This window comes from Mustela nivalis (assembly GCF_964662115.1).
Source record: "Mustela nivalis genome assembly, chromosome: 6".
Lineage (NCBI taxonomy): Eukaryota > Metazoa > Chordata > Mammalia > Carnivora > Mustelidae > Mustela > Mustela nivalis.
The window spans coordinates 67,652,985-67,672,011 of NC_139025.1; the positions used below are offsets into that span (position 1 = coordinate 67,652,985).

Below are 19,027 nucleotides of genomic sequence, written 5' to 3' on the forward strand. Positions count from 1 at the left end.
CTCTCTCTAGTCATTTCCTCTAGTGCTTTCCTGGGTGGAATCTGTAGTTTCTAAACCCCATCTCTCCTTTTCCTCTTTCTCTCTCTCTTTTTGTCATTTATTTTTCTAGTCAACATCATAAAGTAACTAAGAAAAAGTATGTGGTAAGTACATATCATATAGGCAAAACCCTTTATTCTGCTCTCACTCTGTGTGTGTGTGAGTGAGAGAGAGAGAGACAGAGAAAGAGAGAGACAGAGAGAGGTGGAGAGATTGGACTGGGTACATCATTCTAGAGTCAAAAAAATTTTCTCTGTAAAGTAGAAGACATTGATCTATCTTCTTAGCATTCAGTGTTGGTAATAAGTCTAAATCAACCCATTCTCACTTTTTTAATTTAAGATAACTTGTTTTTAATTTTTGAAGCTTTTATGATCTTCTCTAGGTAGAGATCTTAATTACAATAATTCAGCCTGCCATTTTGTACTTTAAGAGCTCATATCTTTCAATTCAGAGGAACTGGTCTGTTATCTCTCCATTAGTGGTAAGCATTATTATATCATGAGGGCCTTATAGATACATTTATTGAGAACTTCAGACTTTATCTTACAGGCATTGAGTGTTTTAATTGAGAAAGTAGATGATTATGTGAGGGAGATATATTTATGGATTAGAGGTAGGGAGGAAAGTTAGAAGACTTTTGTGAAGATCTGATCTAAAGGAGAAAGATCACAGTGAAGATGAGGAAGTAAAGAGATGTATAGAAGAAATTTCCAACATTGATTAAAAATATCAAGGCAAGAAGTGTTAAGAATCCAAACAAAATAAATCAATACAAAAGAAAACAAAAAGTATACCTATCAAATGGTGATAAAACTTCTGAAAACCACAAATAAAAAGAAAATCTTAAAGGCAGTTAGAAAAAAAAAAAAAGACATATTACTTTTCAAGGACCTAATAAAGACAAGATAAGATTATCAGCCATTTTCTCTAAAAAGAAAAAAACAACAGTGGAAGCAAGAAAATAATGGAGTGAGGGCGCCTGAGTGGCTCAGTGGTTAAGCCGCTGCCTTTGGCTCAGGTCATGATCTCAGGGTCCTGGGATTGAGTCCCACATCGGGCTCTCTGCTCAGCAGGGAGCCTGCTTCCTCCTCTCTCTCTCTCTCTGCCTGCCTCTCTGCCTACTTGTGATTTCTCTCTGTCAAATAAATAAATAAAATCTTAAAAAAAAAAAAAGAAAATAATGGAGTGATAATCTTTGAAATGTTAAAATAAATTGTCATAGCTTATATTAAAATCTATTTCTACTTTTCTTTTGTTTAATTTTTGTTTAATTTTGTTTAATTTGCTATGCAAATGGGGATGCCACTGTTCATTAAGACAATATTTTCCTGGAATAATGTGCAGTTCTGCAAAATTATAAGAGAAGAAAGATTTCAGAGCAAAAATAACATTGACTTGAATTCAGGAGGTTTGGAGATTTCTGTGAAAAGTCATAAATTAAAGAAGGTAATGGGATAGGTAGAGCAGCTAAGGGATTTAAATGCTCACCATTTAGTATGTTCTAAATGGTTAAGAGTCATGTATGATCTCGAAGCAAGAGTCAACACTTTTTCAAAAGATTTATTTATTTGATTTATTTATTTATTTGAGAGAGAGAGCAGGGGGAGGGACAGAGGGAGAGCGAGATGAGCAGACTTCCCACATGACCTGGGGTTCATGACCTGAGACAAAATCAAGAGTCATAACTTAACTGACTGAGTCACCCAAGAGTCAAACTTTTAAAAAAAAACCCTTTATGCTCTAATGCTTAATAATTTCTAAGTCCCTTTTTCATGATCATAAGATAGTTATCATAAGAAAGTTGACTAAGATTAACTGAGGAAATATTTTTAAAACACACTAAGGCCAATAATATAATGAAATGAAAATTATGAAAAGAAGGCTATGTACAATATAGGGTTTATAAGGAGATAGGTCAGAGTGGGTGTTTTCAAGAACTGTTAGAAAGTAAATATGAAAATAATATGCAATTTTATATCCAGGCAGATATTACGAAAACAAAATTGAGAGACAGTACAACATATTGATTAAAGGTATGGACACTAGAGTTAACCTAAGTGAAAATGGCAACTTTTCCAATTATTAGCTGTGTAATATTTGGAAGTTTCTTAACCTATCTGAATTTCAGTTTCTGTATCTATAAAACCTTTTAAATATTGTGGCATAAAATTGTAAGTATTCTTCGAATGTTAGCTGTTATGATAATGGAAAGTTGGCAATGCAAGGCTAGTGTATTCGTAGTAATTATGTAATACCTTTTCCTGGCTTTTGGTATTTGGCTTAGGCAAAGGAAGTGCCTGAAGAACTTTACCTTCTATATAACAATGAAAGAGTGAAAACAAACAAACAAAATTATTGAATTCCCGCTGAATGGTAGGAATTGTGTGGGCATTCCACATATATAATTTTCTTTAACCTAAAAATGAGTTTATAATGTAGGTATTATTTTTGTTATTTTACAGATGAGGAAGCTAGCTTAGAGGTGTTAAGTATCCTACATTATTGTCAATTTAATAAAATGATTTCTATCAATGAGAAAGTGGAGTAAATTTTAGGGAGACTGATTTCCTGGCATGAATCCTAGAAAAAACAAAGTAGGTAGTTAAATACCACATAATACTGATTCCTACCTATAGATATAATCACACATCTGTTAACAGTGCTGTGTCCCTCCTGTATATGGCTGATTATTTAGTCTATCCGTTGATTTCTTTTATTTTTACTATCATTATTTGCTATCATTATTAGAGTCAATTCTAAACAGAATTGAAAAGTAGATAAGTTATATCTTTTCATCCTAAGAAATACCTTTCCTTTCTGCTTTTTTTAAAAAAAAAGATATTATTTATTTATTTGACAGAGAGAGAGAGAGAGAGAGAGAGAGGCAGTAAGAGAGAACACAAGCAGGGGAAGTTGGAGAGGAAGAAGCAGGCTTCCCGCTGAGTAGAGAGCCGGATGCGGGGCTGGATCCCAGGACACTGGGATCATGACCTGAGCCGAAGGCAGCCGCTTAAAGGACTGAGCCACCCAGGCACCCCTTCTTTCTTTCAGTAAAACTATTTTTATTCTTTTATTTTAATTTATTTTTATATTTTTCAAAGATTTTATTTTATTTTTATGAGTAAAATACATAAATTTAATTTATATTTATAATATGAGTTGGTTCACAAAATTATATATAGAAAGAAGTCCTAGGATTTTCTAACAGTAAAGTGGAGACCCAGCAATCTTGTGGTATAATTCGGTCCAAGTTCAGTCTCAGAACCAGGTGCATAGAGCAAATTTACCCTTCCTTTGCTTTTTTATTCTTTGTAGGCCCTCAGTGTATTGGATGATGCCTTCCTCAATTGATGAGGGGGATCTTCTTTGCCTTTGCTCAGTTTACTGATCAAATGCTAATTTCTTCCAGAGGCACCCTCACAGACATACCCATAAATAATGTTTTGCCAGGTATCTGGGCATCCCTTAGCTCAATCAAATTGACACATAAAATTAACCATCACAAGTCCACCCCTGTCAACTTGGTATTTGTATGCAACTTCTTAAATGATACTTAAATTCCAAATAAGACATTAACAAGGTCATAATTCCACTTTACATGATGTAACAATTCTGTATGTAACTGAAAATGATGAATCTCTTCTCCGGAAGAGGAAGTAAAGTCCTTGAGTGATATATACTCTTCTCAAAACCGTAACTTAAATACCATGAAATAAAATTAAGAATACTTATATACTGATATAAAATCAAGAAATTATATGTTACATGACAAAGAAATATGAGAGGAAAGAAAACAAGGTTATTTGATTAATAGGTGCTTATATACACAGAAACTTATTTATAATAATATTAGAAAGAAATTCCCATGACCATTGTGTTCCTTGTTTCTGATGCTGGTCATATGGTCATAACTAGTATTTATAACTACTTTTTTCTACTACCCATTCTGAATTCCCTTTGCTTTCAGTGAATACCTCAGTTGGTTATGGTTCTTTACTGGTAGGGTGACCCAAACCTTCATTCCTGAAGGATCTGGGCTATTCATAATCCTACCTGGAATAGCTTGTAATTTTCCATTGACCTTAATCACAGGCATGATAATACTAAGAGATGCCCTAAAGAATCTCCTGTATTTTAGGCATGCTCTTCCTTACCTCTATTGTGGAGCAGTGGTCCAATTTCCCCTTGGTTATAGAGATCACAGGGAGATTAAATATCTGACCAAAGGAACTCAAGTAACCATGGCACCAGAGCTGTTCATTATGAGCTTGTAACTGTCAGGCTCACCAAAACATACATTTTAGCAGCTCCAGCAAAATTATTCTTTTTAAAAAAAATTAAATTTAAAAAATTGATGGTATTTTGATAGGGATTGCATTAAATTTATAGATTGCTTTAGGTAGCATAGACATTTTCACAATATTTGTTCTTCCAATCCATGAGCCGTGGGACATTTTTCCATTTCTTTCTGTCTTCCTCAATTTCTTTCATGAGTACTTTATAGTTTTCTAAGTATAGATTCTTTGCCTCTTTGGTTAGGTTTATTCCTAGGTATCTTATGGTTTTGGATGCAATTGTAAATGGGATTGACTCCTTAATTTCTCTTTCTTCTCTCTTGTTGTTGGTCTATTGAAATGCAACTGATTTCTGTGCATTGACTTTATATCCTGACACTTTACTGAATTCCTGTACAAGTTCTAACAGATTTGGAGTGGAGTCTTTTTGGTTTTCCACATAAAGTATCTGATCATCTGCAAAGAGTGATAGTTGGACTTCTTCTTTGCTGATTTGGATGCCTTTAATTTCTTTTCGTTGTCTGATTGCTGAGGCTAGGACTTCTAGTACTATGTTGAATAGCAGTGGTGATAAAGGACATCCCTACTATATTTCTGACCTTAGTGTAAAAACTCTTAGTTTTTCACAATTGAGAATGATACTCACTGTGGGTGTTTCACAGATGGCTTTGCTGATATTGAGTACCCTCTATCCCTACACTTTGAAGGGTTTTGATCAAGAAAGGATGCTGTACTTTGTCAAATGCTTTTTCAGCATCTACTGAGAGTATCATATGGTTCTTGTTCTTTCTTTTATTAATGTATTGTATCACATTGATTGATTTGTGGATGTTGAACCAACCTTGCAGCCCAGGAGTAAATCCCACTTGGTTGTGGTGAATAATCCTTTTAATGAACTGTTGGATCCTATTGGCTAGTATTTTGGTAAGATTTTTCCCATCTGTGTTCATGAAGGATATTGGTCTGTTATTCTCTTTTTTGATGGGGTCTTTGTCTGGTTTTGGGGTCAAGGTAATGCTAGCCTCATAAAATGAGTTTGGCAGGTTTCCTTCCATTTCTATTTTTTGGAACCATTTCAGGAGAATAGGTATTAATTCTTCTTTAAATGTTTGGTACAATTTTCCTGGGAAGCCGTCTGGCCCTGGGCTCTTGTTTGTTTGGAGATTTTTGATGACTGTTTCAATCTCCTTACTGGTTATGGGTCTGTTCAGGTTCTCTATTTCTTCCCGGTTCAGTTGTGGTAGTTTATTTATTTATTTATTTATTTATTTATTTATTTATTTTAAGATTTTATTTATTTACTTGACAGACAGAGATGACAAGTAGGCAGAGAGGCAGGCAGAGAGAGAGGAGGAAGCAGATTCCCTGCTGAGCAGAGAGCCCGATGTGGGGCTCGATCCCAAGACCCTGAGATCACGACCTGAGCTGAAGGCAGAGGCTTCAACCCACTGAGCCACCCAGGTGCCCCAGTTGTGGTAGTTTTTATGTCTCCAGGAATGCATCCATTTCTTCCAGTTTGTCAAATTTGCTGGCGTAGAGTTGCTCATAATATGTTCTTATAATTGTTTATATTTCTTTGGTGTTGGTTGTGATCTCTCCTCTTTCATTCATGGTTTTACTTATTTGGGTCCTTTCTCTTTGATAAGTCTGGCCAGGGGTTTATCAATCTCATTAATTCTTTCAAAGAACCAGCTCCTAGTTTTATTGATTTGTTCTACTGTTCTTTTGGTTTCTATTTCATTGATTTCTGCTCTGATTTTTATTATTTCTCTTCTCCTGCTGGGTATGGGCTTTCTTTGCTGTTCTTTCTCCAGCTCCTTTAGGTTTAGGGTTAGGTTGTATATTTGAGACTTTTCTTGTTTTTTTTGAGAAAGGCTTGTATCACTATATATTTTCCTCTCAGGACCGCCTTTGCTGTGTCCCACCAATTTTTTTTTTAAGTTAAATTTATTTATTTTCAGCATAACAGTATTCATTATTTTTTCACCCCACTCAGTGCTCCATGCAATCTGTGCCCTCAATAATACCCACCACCTGGTACCCCAACCTCCCATCCCCCTGCCACTTCAAACCCCTCAGATTGTTTTTCAGAGTCTATAGTCTCTCATGATTCACCTCCCCTTCCAATTTCCCCCAACTCCCTTCTCCTCTCTAACTCCCCATGTCCTCCATGCTATTTGTTATGCTCCACAAATAAGTGAAACCATATGATAATTGATTCTCTCTGCTTGACTTATTTCACTTAGCATAAGATATGAACAGAGACTTCTCCAATGAAGACATACAAATGATTATCAGACACATGAAAAAATGTTCACCATCACTAGCCCTCAGGGAGATTCAAATTAAAACCACATTGAGATATCACCTTATACCAGTTAGAATGGCCAAAATTAACAAGACAGGAAACAACATGTGTTGGAGGGGATGTGGAGAAAGGGGAACCCTCTTACACTGTTGGTGGGAATGCAAGTTGGTGCAGCCTCTTTGGAGAACACTGTGGAGATTCCTCAAGAAATTAAAAGTAGAACTTCCCTATGACCCTGCAATTGCACTCCTGGGTATTTACCCCAAAGATACAGTTGTAGCAAAAAGAAGGGCCATCTGTACCCCAATGTTTATAGCAGCAATGGCCACGGTTGCCAAACTATGGAAAGAACCAAGATGCCCTTCAACGGATGAATGGATAAGGAAAATGTGGTCCATATATACTATGGAGTATTATGCCTCCATCAGAAAGGATGAATACCCAACTTTTGTGGCAACATGGACGGGACTGGAAGAGATTATGCTGTGTTCCACCAATTTTGAACACCCATGTTTTCATTATTATTTGTTTTCATGAATTTTTTCAATTCTTCTTTAATTTCCTGGTTGACTCATTCATTCTTTAGTAGGATGCTCTTTAGCTTCCATGTATCTGAGTTCTTTCCAACTTTCCTCTTGTGATTGAGTTCTAGCTTCAGAGCATTGTGGTCTGAAAATATGCAGGGAATCATCCCAGTCTTTTGGTACCAGTTGAGAGCTAATTTGTGACTCAGGATGTGATCTATTCTGGAGAATGTTCCATGTGCAGTAGAGAAGAATGTGTATTCTGTTGCTTTGGGATGGAATTTTCTGAATATATCTGTGATGACCATCTGGTCCAGTGTGTCATTTAAGGCCTTTATTTCCTTGTTGATCTTTTCCTTGGATGATCTGTCCATTTCAGTGAGGGGCAGTGTTAAAGTTGCCTACTATTATTGCATTATTGTCAATGTGTTTCTTTGATTTTGTTATTAACTGGTTTATATAGTTGACTGGTCCTATGTTAGGGGCATAGATATTTAAAATTGTTAGATCTTCTTGTTGGACAGACCCTTTTTTTTTAAATTTATTTTTTATTTTCAGCATAACAGTATTCATTATTTTTCACCACACCCAGTGCTCCATGCAATTCGTGCCCTTTATAATACCCACCACCTAGTACCCCAACCTCCCACCCCCCACCCCTTCAAAACCCTCAGATTGTTTTTCAGAGTCCATAGTCTCTCATGGTTCACCTCCCCTTCCAATTTCCCCCAACTCCCTTCTCCTCTCTAACTCCCCATGTCCTCCATGCTATTTGTTATGCTCCACAAATAAGTGAAACCATATGATAATTGACTCTCTCTGCTTGACTTATTTCACTCAGCATAATAATCTCTTCCAGTCCCGTCCATGTTGCTACAAAAGTTGGGTATTGGTCCTTTCTTTTTTTGGACAGACCCTTTGAGTATTATATATGTCCTTCTTAATTTCTTATTATAGTCCTTGGCTTAAAATCTAATTGATCTGATATAAGGATTGCCACCCCAGCTTTCTTTTGATGTCCATTAGTATGGTAAATTGTTTTTCACCCCCTCACTTTAAATCTGGGTGTGTCTTTGGGTCTAAAATGAGTTTCTTGTAGACAGCATATTGATGGGTTTTATTTTTTCATCCATTCTGATACCCTGTGTCATTTGATTGGGAGCATTTAGCCCATTTACATTCAAGGTAACTATTGAGAGATATGAATTTAGTGCCCTTGTATTGCCTGTAAGGTGACTGTTACTGAATATTGTCTCTGTTCCTTTCTGGTCTACTACTTTTAGGCTCTTTCTTTACTTAGAGGACCCCTTTCAATATTTCCTGTAGGGCTGGTTTGGTGTTTATAAATTCTTTTAATTTTTGTTTGTCCTGGAAGCTTATATCTCCTTCTATTTTCAATGATAGCCTAGTTGGATATAATATTATTGGCTGCATGTTTTTCTCATTTAGTGCTCTGAATATATCATGCCAGTTCTTTCTGACCTGCCAGGTCTCTGTGGATAAGTCTGCTGCCAATCTAATCTTTTTACCATTGTATGTTACATTGTATGTTCTTGTTCGGGCTGCTTTCAGGATTTTCTCTTTGTTACTAAGACTTATAAGTTTCACTATTAGATGACGGGGTGTGGACCTATTCTTATGGATTTTGAGGGGGGTTCTCTGTACCTCCTGTATTTTGATGCTTGTTCCCTTTGCCGTATTAGGGAAATTCTCTACAATAATTTGCTTCAATATACCTTCTGCCTCTCTCTCTCTTTCTTCTTCTGGAATCCCAAATTATTCTAATATTGTTTTGTCTTATGGTATCACTTATCTCTCAAATTCTCTCCTTGTGGTCCACTAGTTTTTTGTCCCTCTTTTGCTCAGCTTCTTTATTCTCCATCATTTGGTCTTCTATATCACTAATTCTCTCTTCTGCCTCATTTATCCTAGCAGTAAGAGCCTCCATTTTTTTATTGCACCTCATTAATAGCTTTTTTAATTTCAGCTTGGTTAGATTTTAGTTCTTTAATTTCTTCAGAAAGGGCTTTTATTTCTCCAGACATGGTTTCTGTAATATCTTCCATGTCTTTTTTGAGCCTAGCTAGCATCTTGAGAGTCATCCTCTGAATTCCTGATCTGACATATTACCAATGTCCGTATTGATTAGGTCCCTAGCCTTCGGTAATGCCTCTTCTTCTCTTTTTTGTGGTGAGTTTTTCTGCCTTGTCATTTTATCCAGATAAGAATATATGAATGAGGGGCACCTGGGTGGCTCAGTGGGTTAAAGCCTCTGCCTTCGGCCTAAGTCATGATCCCAGCATCCTGGGATCAAGCCCCGCATTGGGTTCTCTGCTCAACAAGGGAGCCTGCTTCCCTTCCTCTCTCCCTACTTGTGATCTCTGTCAAATAAATAAATAAAATCATATATATATATATATACATATATATATATATATATGAATGAGAGAATAAAATACTAAAAAGGTGGCAAAGACCCCAGAAAAATGTACACTAACCAAATTAGAAGAGACCCCAATTTGGGGGGAGAGGAAAGTAGGTAAAAAGAAGTTTAAAAAGAAATTTTAAAAAGTATATATTAAAGTGGTGAATAGAACAGAGCCACCCATTTGATTTTGGGTGTATTTTGGTCTCTTAGAAGAAACTACCTCCCAAAATTTTTTAAAGAAAGAAGGACTAATATATACAAAAATAAGGGTAAATACAATGAAGGGATGGAATATGACTATAAAGAGGAAAATTTTTTAAAAATTCTAAAAAAAAAGGAATTGGTAGGATAAGTTGGTTGGAAAAAGAAAGAAAAGAAAGTGGGGAGAATTTGCTCAGTCTGGAGACTAGAACAAAGCTCTGCACTAGATTTAGGGTATATTTTGATCTATTAGAAGAAATTATATCCCAAAAATTTTTTAGAAGAAAAAACTCTATATGTATACAAAAAATAAGGTTATATACAATGAAGGATAAAATATGACTATAATAATGAAGGTTTAAAAAGAGTTTTTTTTTTAAAGAAAGGTATTGTTAAGATAAACTAGCTAAAAATATTTAAAAAGGAAAGAGGAAAAGTTAAAAAAATTAGAATAAGAAAAAAATAAAATTAACAAAATTTAATTAACTTTGCCTGAGTAAATAATCATGGGGAGAAAGCCATGAATTCCATGCTTTGCTTTCCCTCCTCTGGAATTCTGCTATTCTCCTTGATCAGTGAGCTTGGTTTTGGCTGATCCTCTGGGGGAGGGGCCTGTTGTAGTGATTCTCAAATGTCTTTGCTAGAGGCGAAGTTGCGCCACCTGGCCAGGGACTGGGCTTGATTAATCTGCTCCGTTTGGTTCACTCTCAGAGCTTTTGTTGCCTGAGCACTTTCCGTAGAGCTCTGGAGGTCAGGAATGACGATGGTGGCCTCCTAGTCTCCAGCCTGGAGGAGCTGAGAGCTTGGGGCCCCACTCCTCAGTGTGCCCTTGGAGAAAAGTGCTCAATCACCCCCATCTCACTGGTCTCTGGCCATGATCCAAGCTCACCCAGTCTGTGACCGAGGGTTTTTGTCTCTGGCACACAGCCCCATTTGGAGTCTCCAAACCCAGCAGATTCCTACTTCCAGAGAAGGAAAGTGAGTCTTCCTGGATCTGCCATTTGTGGGGTCCCTTCTCAAAAAGCAGTGGTCCAACTGTGCCACAGATCACAGTTTAAGGTAAACCGGAGCTGAGAGCTCACTCCTCGGCTCTGTCTCTGTAGCCAGCTTCCCTGTTCTAATAACCGTGAGCTCTGCTGCACTCAGACACCCCCGTTCCTTCTGTGACCATGCGGGACCCGAGACCACACTGTCCCCGCAAGGGCTCCACCCACCCCTTAGCCTCTGGAGCAATGTCCCTCAGTGGAGCAGAGTTTTAAAAGTTCAAATTTTGTGCTCCATTGCTCAACCGCCTGCTGGGAGCCAGCCCCTCCCCCTGCTGTCTATCTTCCCATTGCTTTGGAGTCACTTCTTCACACATCCTACCTTTCAAAAAGTGGTCAATTTTCTGTTTCTAGAATTGCTGTTCTTCTACTCTTTGATCTCCCGTTCGGCTTGTAGGTGTTCGGAATGGTTTGATAACTATCTAGCTGAACTCCTGTGACCTGATATCATCTCAGTCTGCTACTCCTCCACCATCTTGACTCTCCTCTAAAGATTTTATTTTTAAGTGAAAATAAAATGTGGGAAAAATCCAATGTGGGGCTTGAACTTACAACTCTAAGATCAAGAGTTGCTCACTCCACCGACAGAACCTGCCAGATGCCTCAGTAAATACTATTTTTAAAAGAACATCTGAAATCACTTATAACTAGATGTAAATTCAGTTTGTTTTTCCTACTCCTCAGAAGATTATCTCAAATCTTATCTATGCTTTATCAGACATTTTATTCTATTAAAAGAAGTCTAGGCCTTTTTGCATAAGCAAGGATTACTTTGAGAAGTTGGGAAGTGATCTTTTCAGGAATTCCTGAAATATAATAAATTGGGTTGGAATTAATTCACCTATATATCAAACAAATCCTAAGATACAACAGAAATCTAAACTGGTTATTAATATCTTCTTGTTGAAAATTATTTAAATGATTTTAAAAAATCAAATGTTACTTTATAATAAGCCTTTACTTTTTTGGTCACCGGACTATACCCTAAAGCAATGCAGAAGTTTCAAGTTTTTATATAAAGTCAAATCATGAAACTTAATTGTATGCCACTGAATTTAGGTATTATTACTATATTTGGGTTCTATTAGTGTGGTTGGCTTTTAGCTTTTACTTAATATATGAATGCCTTGCCACTCTCAGTTAGAGTCAGGCTTATGTTGATCAAGAATAATTGGGGCAGCTGGCTGGCTCAGTCAGTAGAGCATGTGACTTTTGATCTTAGGGTCATGAGTTCAAGCTCCATGTTAGTCATAGAAATTACTTTTAAAAAATGAATAAAAGTACTCATGCTGGTATTTCTAAGATAGCTTCCATGATTAGGAAATACTGGTATCTACAAGTTAGGGTTTGAGTAGGGTGCTATAACAAAGAGAACCATGATTCAGTAAGCTAAATAAAATATAACTTGATTTCTCTTTTACATAACAGTTCTAACTGAGTGGCTCAGCTCTATTCTATGAAGTTATTCAGAGATCCAGGTTCTTTCCCCTGTTGCCCTGTCATCCCCTAGAGCTGCCATCCTCTGCATGGTAGAGGAAGGTTCTTTGTAAATCTCAACTGATAATAAGGAGAAAGACAACATGGTAGGTGTAGAGTCATGGTCCCAAGACTTAGGTCCACAAGAGGCATGTATTGCATTATATTCTATGGAGAAAAAGAGTCCTAGGACTTTATTATGAAAAGGAGCTGGAAAATTCGGTTTAGTTCTGGGTCTAGGCTTAAAGAGAAAATAGATTTTGATACACAACTAACAGTTTTTGGTGTGTGGTGTTTCTGTTGATCATGGTAAGGTTTCCTTATTATAGGCAGCTTTTTTTTTTTTTTTCCTAAAAAGGGCAAAATTGATACAATTTTTGTATGGACCCTTAAACTGGAGAAATAATACCACCTTTATTTTTTTGCAGACTGTGTGCATTACTACATCCTGACTATAATGGTGAGAAATTATAATCTTTCTTTGAATAGGATCATTTCTAGTCTTTTTTAAAAAAAACTTATTTGATCTCAGAAGAATATGAAGCAATATTAAAAATTGTGATTTACCTGTGTCTTGTGAATCTTTTTCTAGTTCTTTTTATTTAGAGGGAAAAAAGCCATCTTATATTACTAGCTCTGCAATGAAAAATAAATTCTTTTTTTTTTTTAAAGATTTTATTTATTTATTTGACAGATCACAAGTAGGCAGAGAGGCAGGCAGAGAGAGAGAAGGGAGGAAGCAGGTTCCCCGCTGAGCAGAGAGCCTGATGCGTGGCTCGAACCCAGGATCTTGAGATCATGACCTGAGCTGACGGCAGAGGCTTTAACCCACTGAGCCACCCAGGCACCCCTTTTTTAAAAAAGATTTTATTTGTTTATTTGACAGGCAGAGATCACAGGTAGGCAGAGAGGCAGGTGGGGGGCAGGGTGGAGCAGGATCCCCATTGAGCAGAGAGACCAATGTGGGGCTCCATCCCAGGAGCCTGGGATCATGACCAGAGCCAAAGGCAGGAGCTTTAACCCACTGAGCCACCCAGGTGCCCCATGTGTACTCTTTTAAAATAATTTAGAGTACAGGTAAGTTTTTTTTTTTTTTTAAGATTTTATTTATTTATTTGACAGAGATCACAAGTAGGCAGAAAGGCAGATAGAGAGGGGGAGGGGGAAGCAGGTTCCCCACTGAGCTGAGAACCCGATGTGGGGCTTGATCCCAGGACTCTGAGATCATGACCTGAGCCAGAGGTAGAGGCTTTACTCCACTGAGCCACCCAGGTGCCCCTAGAGTACACATAGCTTTTAATGAGAGGTTTACCAGGGAAATAAAACATAAGGCATTCTTTACGGTTAAAAACTCATTCTTCAAATGAGATAGGTTATTAGATACATTATAGATAGAAAGAAAAGTGAATGGTGTCCATTTGTGCAGGGTAGTGATTATTCTCTAATTTTATATTCTGACCAAATTTATGTTTTTATGTAACATGAATTTTTGTGTGTAACAAGACTCCAACAGACCCAAGAAACCCCTCATTACCCATTATCATCTCCACTTACTAGTGTATGCTTAAATTCTCAATTAGAAATTGCTTGTTTTGGCTGAAGTGTTTGCCTTGCTAAAACTCAACTATCTCTGGGAAATTATCTCTTTAAGCCCTATAATCATTTTATATTTTATTTTGGCTGAATTTGTTCTTGAGTTTCTTGAGGTTTCACTTTGATATGAGCAAGCAGGATGCTTGAAGTAGCTGTGAGTAAGTCCACTGATTAGGGAAATGGCCACAAAAAAGATTTTTTGCTTGAAAGGTGAGTTTAATTTGTGGAATTGTTCTTCACGGAGGGCCCTTTGAGTTCTAACTGATTTTTAAAGGATAAACTAGAGCTGATCATTCCCACTAAAAGAATTATGTGCAAAAGGCATGCAACATTCCTGAATTTTTAGTCCTCACTTTTTAGAAAATTATTTTAGAATATTTTAGAATATTCTAGATATCTTAGAGTATTCTAATATTGTAGAATATTTTAGAAAATTATTATTGATAATTTAATGAGAAAAGAAAAAAACAACCTCATGGACAAAATCATACTGAATTGATAATATTATGATTTAATTTTCATTAATCATGCTAAAAGTTTTGATGAAGAGATTTTTAAAATTTATAAAGCATGTTAATGATAAAATATATTAATGATAAATCCAAAAGATTGGTGAAATAGGATTTAAGTATATACTTTTGTTAATAAGAATATTGATTGATTATGGATATTCTGAGGTTATCAATCAAATGTTAACATTTATTTTCAGCCCTGGGCTTAAAAAAAAAAAATTGCAGATAAGATGGCTTGGTGATGAGGGAAGAGCTTTCCCCCTAAATGGACAAAAAATAGTAACTGCCTGTTTTGAGATTTTTTGTATGTTTTGAGATTTTCTGAATGAGCTTTCCCCCTAACTGGACAAAAAATAATAACTGCCTCTTTTGAGATTTTCTGAATGTTTCTGAATGTAAAAAAAAAAAAAAAGAAAGAAAGTTTAAAATTTGTGTTGGGTAATTCTCACTTTAAATTGGAAAATTGGATTCAAGACATTGTCATAATTGCCAATAACTGTTCTGTGTGAATCCTCGGAACTCTAGTTTTAGATTTAGATCTAACTGATAATTGCATTGTCAACTCTGGTAAAGTGATGGGTCATGTTTTATTAACATTTCTGTACATAGTTTCTGGTGTGTAGTAACCAAAAAGTAAATGTTCAATAGATATTCAATACTTCCTTAATAGATTAAAATTCGATATTAATTCATAAGTAATTATTGATTTATTTTTTATTTGCTATGTACTAAAGAAGAGCCAGAGATGAATAAAACAAATGGTCCAGTTAACAGAGGAGAGATGAGACAAGTGCGAATATAACTATAATATTAAGTGGGGTAAGGTGAGTATCCTGAGATAAATGTAAACAATTTATAATAGAGGTGCAAAGGGCAGAGAGCTTGCACAGAGTTTGGAGACAGGGTGGCCCTCAGGAGAATGTGATATTTAAGGCTGAACCTTGAACGGTGGTCATGTAGCTGTGTGGTGGATTGGAAGGGTAGTCACGGCAGAGAATATATTTTATATAAAATATCAGTGCAAATCAGACTGTTATCCACCTCTGAATGGCCATAGCTATTCTACAGCCATTGGGCCACAATATGTATTAATAATTTCATATTAAAGTTGTTACCCTCATTCTCTCCACTAAAGTATAAACTTCTTAAGGGCTGTTTATATGTTGGTACATCTTGTATTCTATGTTAAATCTATGAATGCTCTGTAGACAAAAATATTTTAAAAATTTACTTTGCAACTTTCAAATTACCAAAGATTTTATAGTTTCACTATTTTTAAAAAAGATTTTATTTATGTATTTGAGAGTGAAAGAGCGAGAAAGAGCGAGAGATAGCACACAAGCAGGAGCAGAGGGAGGGGGAAAAGGAGAAGTAGACCCCATGCTGAGCAGGGAGTTTGACACAGGGCTTGATCTCAGGACCCTAGGGTCATGACCTGAACCTAAGGTAGACACTTAACCCACTGAGATTCCTTAGTTTCACCATTTGTTTTAGATTTACTTGTTGACAACCGAAATATATGATACATGATCATTCATTTCTAGAACAACAGGTAAGGGCTAAAGCACTGGAGTTAGGACTGCCATTTTTAAATTACTGGTTTAACTACTTACCAGCAGTGGAATTGTGGCAATTTATTAACCACAGAGGATTCTGGTTTTGTCAACTAGAAAAGAGAATGGTAATCATATTTATCGTCCAGGGCTCTGTGATAGATTAAAGATGGCCATAAATACGTTGCCACCCCTTCCTTTGAGAGGGGAAGTCCAGTTTTCATCTCTTTGAGCGTGAGTTGGCCTTTGTGATGCTCTTAATGAATAGACTGCAAAGGAAGTGAGATTCTGGGACTTTTGAGGCTGGATCTAACGCTCTGCAACTTTTGCTCATCCCCTTTTGAATTCTTGCTCTTGGAAATCTCTCTCTCAGAGTCCTTAGCCAATCATACAAAAAATTTGATTACCCTGAGGCAGCCATGTTGGAGATACCATGTGTAGGTGCTCTGGTTACCAGTACCTGCTGAACTCAAGCTTCCCAGCCATTCCGGCCAAGGCACCTGACATGTGTGTTAAGCCTCTGGCACCCTTCAGAACAGTCCATCTCCCAACTGAATGCCACATAGTGACCTCGGCTGACTCCATGTGGAGTATCAGTATCACCAGTTCTAACACTATCTGACATTTTAACCTGATTTCCTTAATCATGAAATGTAATAAATGGCTGTTGCTTTAAAACACCAAGTTTTGGTTTGGCTTACTAATAACAACAAAAACTAGAACAGGCTGTTATGAAGATTAAAATGATTTAATGTACACAAAACACAGCACATCGCCTGGCATATAGTAAATATTTCACAAATATTTTTTTGCTCTTATGGTATTCTTATAACCACAATTATGAACTCTGTGTGTGTGAGTGTGTATGATTTGCAAGGACTGAGAAAATAAACACAAATGAAAGGCAATAATATGGTGCACTTTCATATAAAATAGCCTTTGTTAAATTGTCATTCTGTAAGGAATTCTTGTTTTTTTCTGGCTAAGCATTAAATAATGAGGTTTTTTTCCTTAAGGTGCTCCCCCCACCCCAGCCTTTTTCTCACATTACTCTATATCATCCATCTCAACAGCCCATCTGAATGATCTTCACTACTTCGTTAACTTCAGTTTCTATCATTTGTTAATGAAACCCAAATCTTTACCATTAGCCAACCTATTTTTCAACTTTAGATGTGGATGTTCAGTTGCTTACTGAAAATCTTCACCTAAGTGTACCATATGGCAAAACTGAACTCCTCAGCTCCTCATTCTTTCCCCTCCAATTTCCCTTGTTCACTAACCACTCAAGTGCTTAAGTCAACATCTGAGTTTTAAGTAAAAAATATGACCTGAGATCACAACTTAAATTTGTTACATGTTTGTGGCAGTAGGATCCTGTCTGTTGACAGTAATTGAAAAGTTTGAGGCTTTTATAACCTAGTTTGTGTACTATGATACAGGAATTTCTATTTTGTATGAAGGAACAATGTATATAAATAGTGAAGAACACTTTGTAAGGTATGTGATATTTGGGATGTACTAAAGAAACTACAATAGTTTAGCAAACATTGGGAATTAGACCTTTTCTATCTTTTGTTTGTTCTTCACACTCAAGCCTATAGAAGTTTGTGACTACAGGCATTCATGCAAATTTTAATTTAAAGGATGTCAAACAGCCATATAGAATTCATCTGTCTATACTTTCTTTTCTTTTTTTCCCTCAGTTCAAGTTTAATAGAAACAACAAAAGATCACAAGTGATGCCCCACTACAGCATATATCAGTTGACCTGCCACATAGAACAGCTCAGGCCATTCTCCCTGAAAGAAGAAAGCTGGCCTCCCCAGGCCCTGCAGGAAAGGCTGTCCTATACCACATCTGCACTGAGTCTAAAGTTGTGTGTTTTAAGCATGACCACAATAGCATAAAAGAGCTCTGTCTTCATGGCTTTCCTCTGCAGCCAGGCCCTAAAATGGCCCAGTGCTCACTTCTGTTTGGAGAAATATTCTTTGCTTTTCCGGACATCAGGCTTCCAGCCGGCAGGGCACACTTCCCCATGCTTCTCAGTTAACTGGAAGGCTTAAGAGTCTCATCCACAGACTGGCCCCCTAGGCGACATTCACAGTGACTGCTGAAGGATACATTTATCATCAGTGGTAAAGAGGTCCCTGAACAAGATGTCTCCATCACCGTCTAAGACTCGATAGTCCTGAGTGATGGTATGCTTGGGGTCTGATACCAAGGGACTGTTCGTGGGTCCTAGTCCTCCTTGTTTCTTGAGTGTGTTGATCTGTGCCAGGCAGTAGAAATGAGAATCCGCAGAAGCACCAATCAACTTGGCAGTTGGGTTTCTTATATTCTTCTGCCCTGTCATTGAGAGCAATGATCTCTGTGGGGGCACACAAAGGTGAAATGAAGAGGGTAAAAGAAGAACACTGTATAGTTTCCTTTGTAGTCAGATATGCTGATGTCTTTGGACTGGCCATCTGGCATAACAACCATGGCTTTGAAGTTGGGGGCAGGTTGCCCAATTTTAACATTTCCTGAAGACATCTTACCATTGGCGCCTCTGCGACAGAGCACTTCAAAGACCAGTCAGGAGGAAGACACTGTCTATATATTTCTTTTTTTTTTTTTTTTAAGATTTTATTTATTTATTTGACAGAGAGAGATCACAAGTAGGCAGAGAGGCAGGCAGAGAGAGAGGAGGAAGCAGGCTCCTTGCTGAGCAGAGATCCCGATGTGGGGCTTGATCCTAGGACCCTGAGATCATGACCTGAGCCGAAAGCAGAGGCTTTAATCCACTGAGCCACCCAGGCGCCCCTGTCTATATATTTTTAATCTTTGGTACTGTTAGCAGTAGCAAAGCCCATTATTTTTTCTAGTTGGCACACAATACCTTTCTTCTCTTCACAGCTTTGTCAAAAGCAGACATTATTCTACACTAGCCATGTGTCCAGTTCCACATGAATACTCAAAATCTTGAGATTTTAAATCAAATTTAATCAACTGCTTAGAAACTTCAGTATTTCCTGTCTCCTATTGTCATTTTTAATATAATTTTTATTTG

General features: G+C 37.0%; 1 pseudogene across 1 annotated transcript; it reads right to left on the bottom strand.

The window, feature by feature from the left end:
* Positions 1-17,941: 17,941 nt before the first annotated feature.
* On the bottom strand, positions 17,942-18,510 carry LOC309867444 (peroxiredoxin-1 pseudogene; annotated as a pseudogene). The gene has a single exon. The product of its transcript is annotated as a peroxiredoxin-1 pseudogene (transcript).
* Positions 18,511-19,027: the final 517 nt, after the last annotated feature.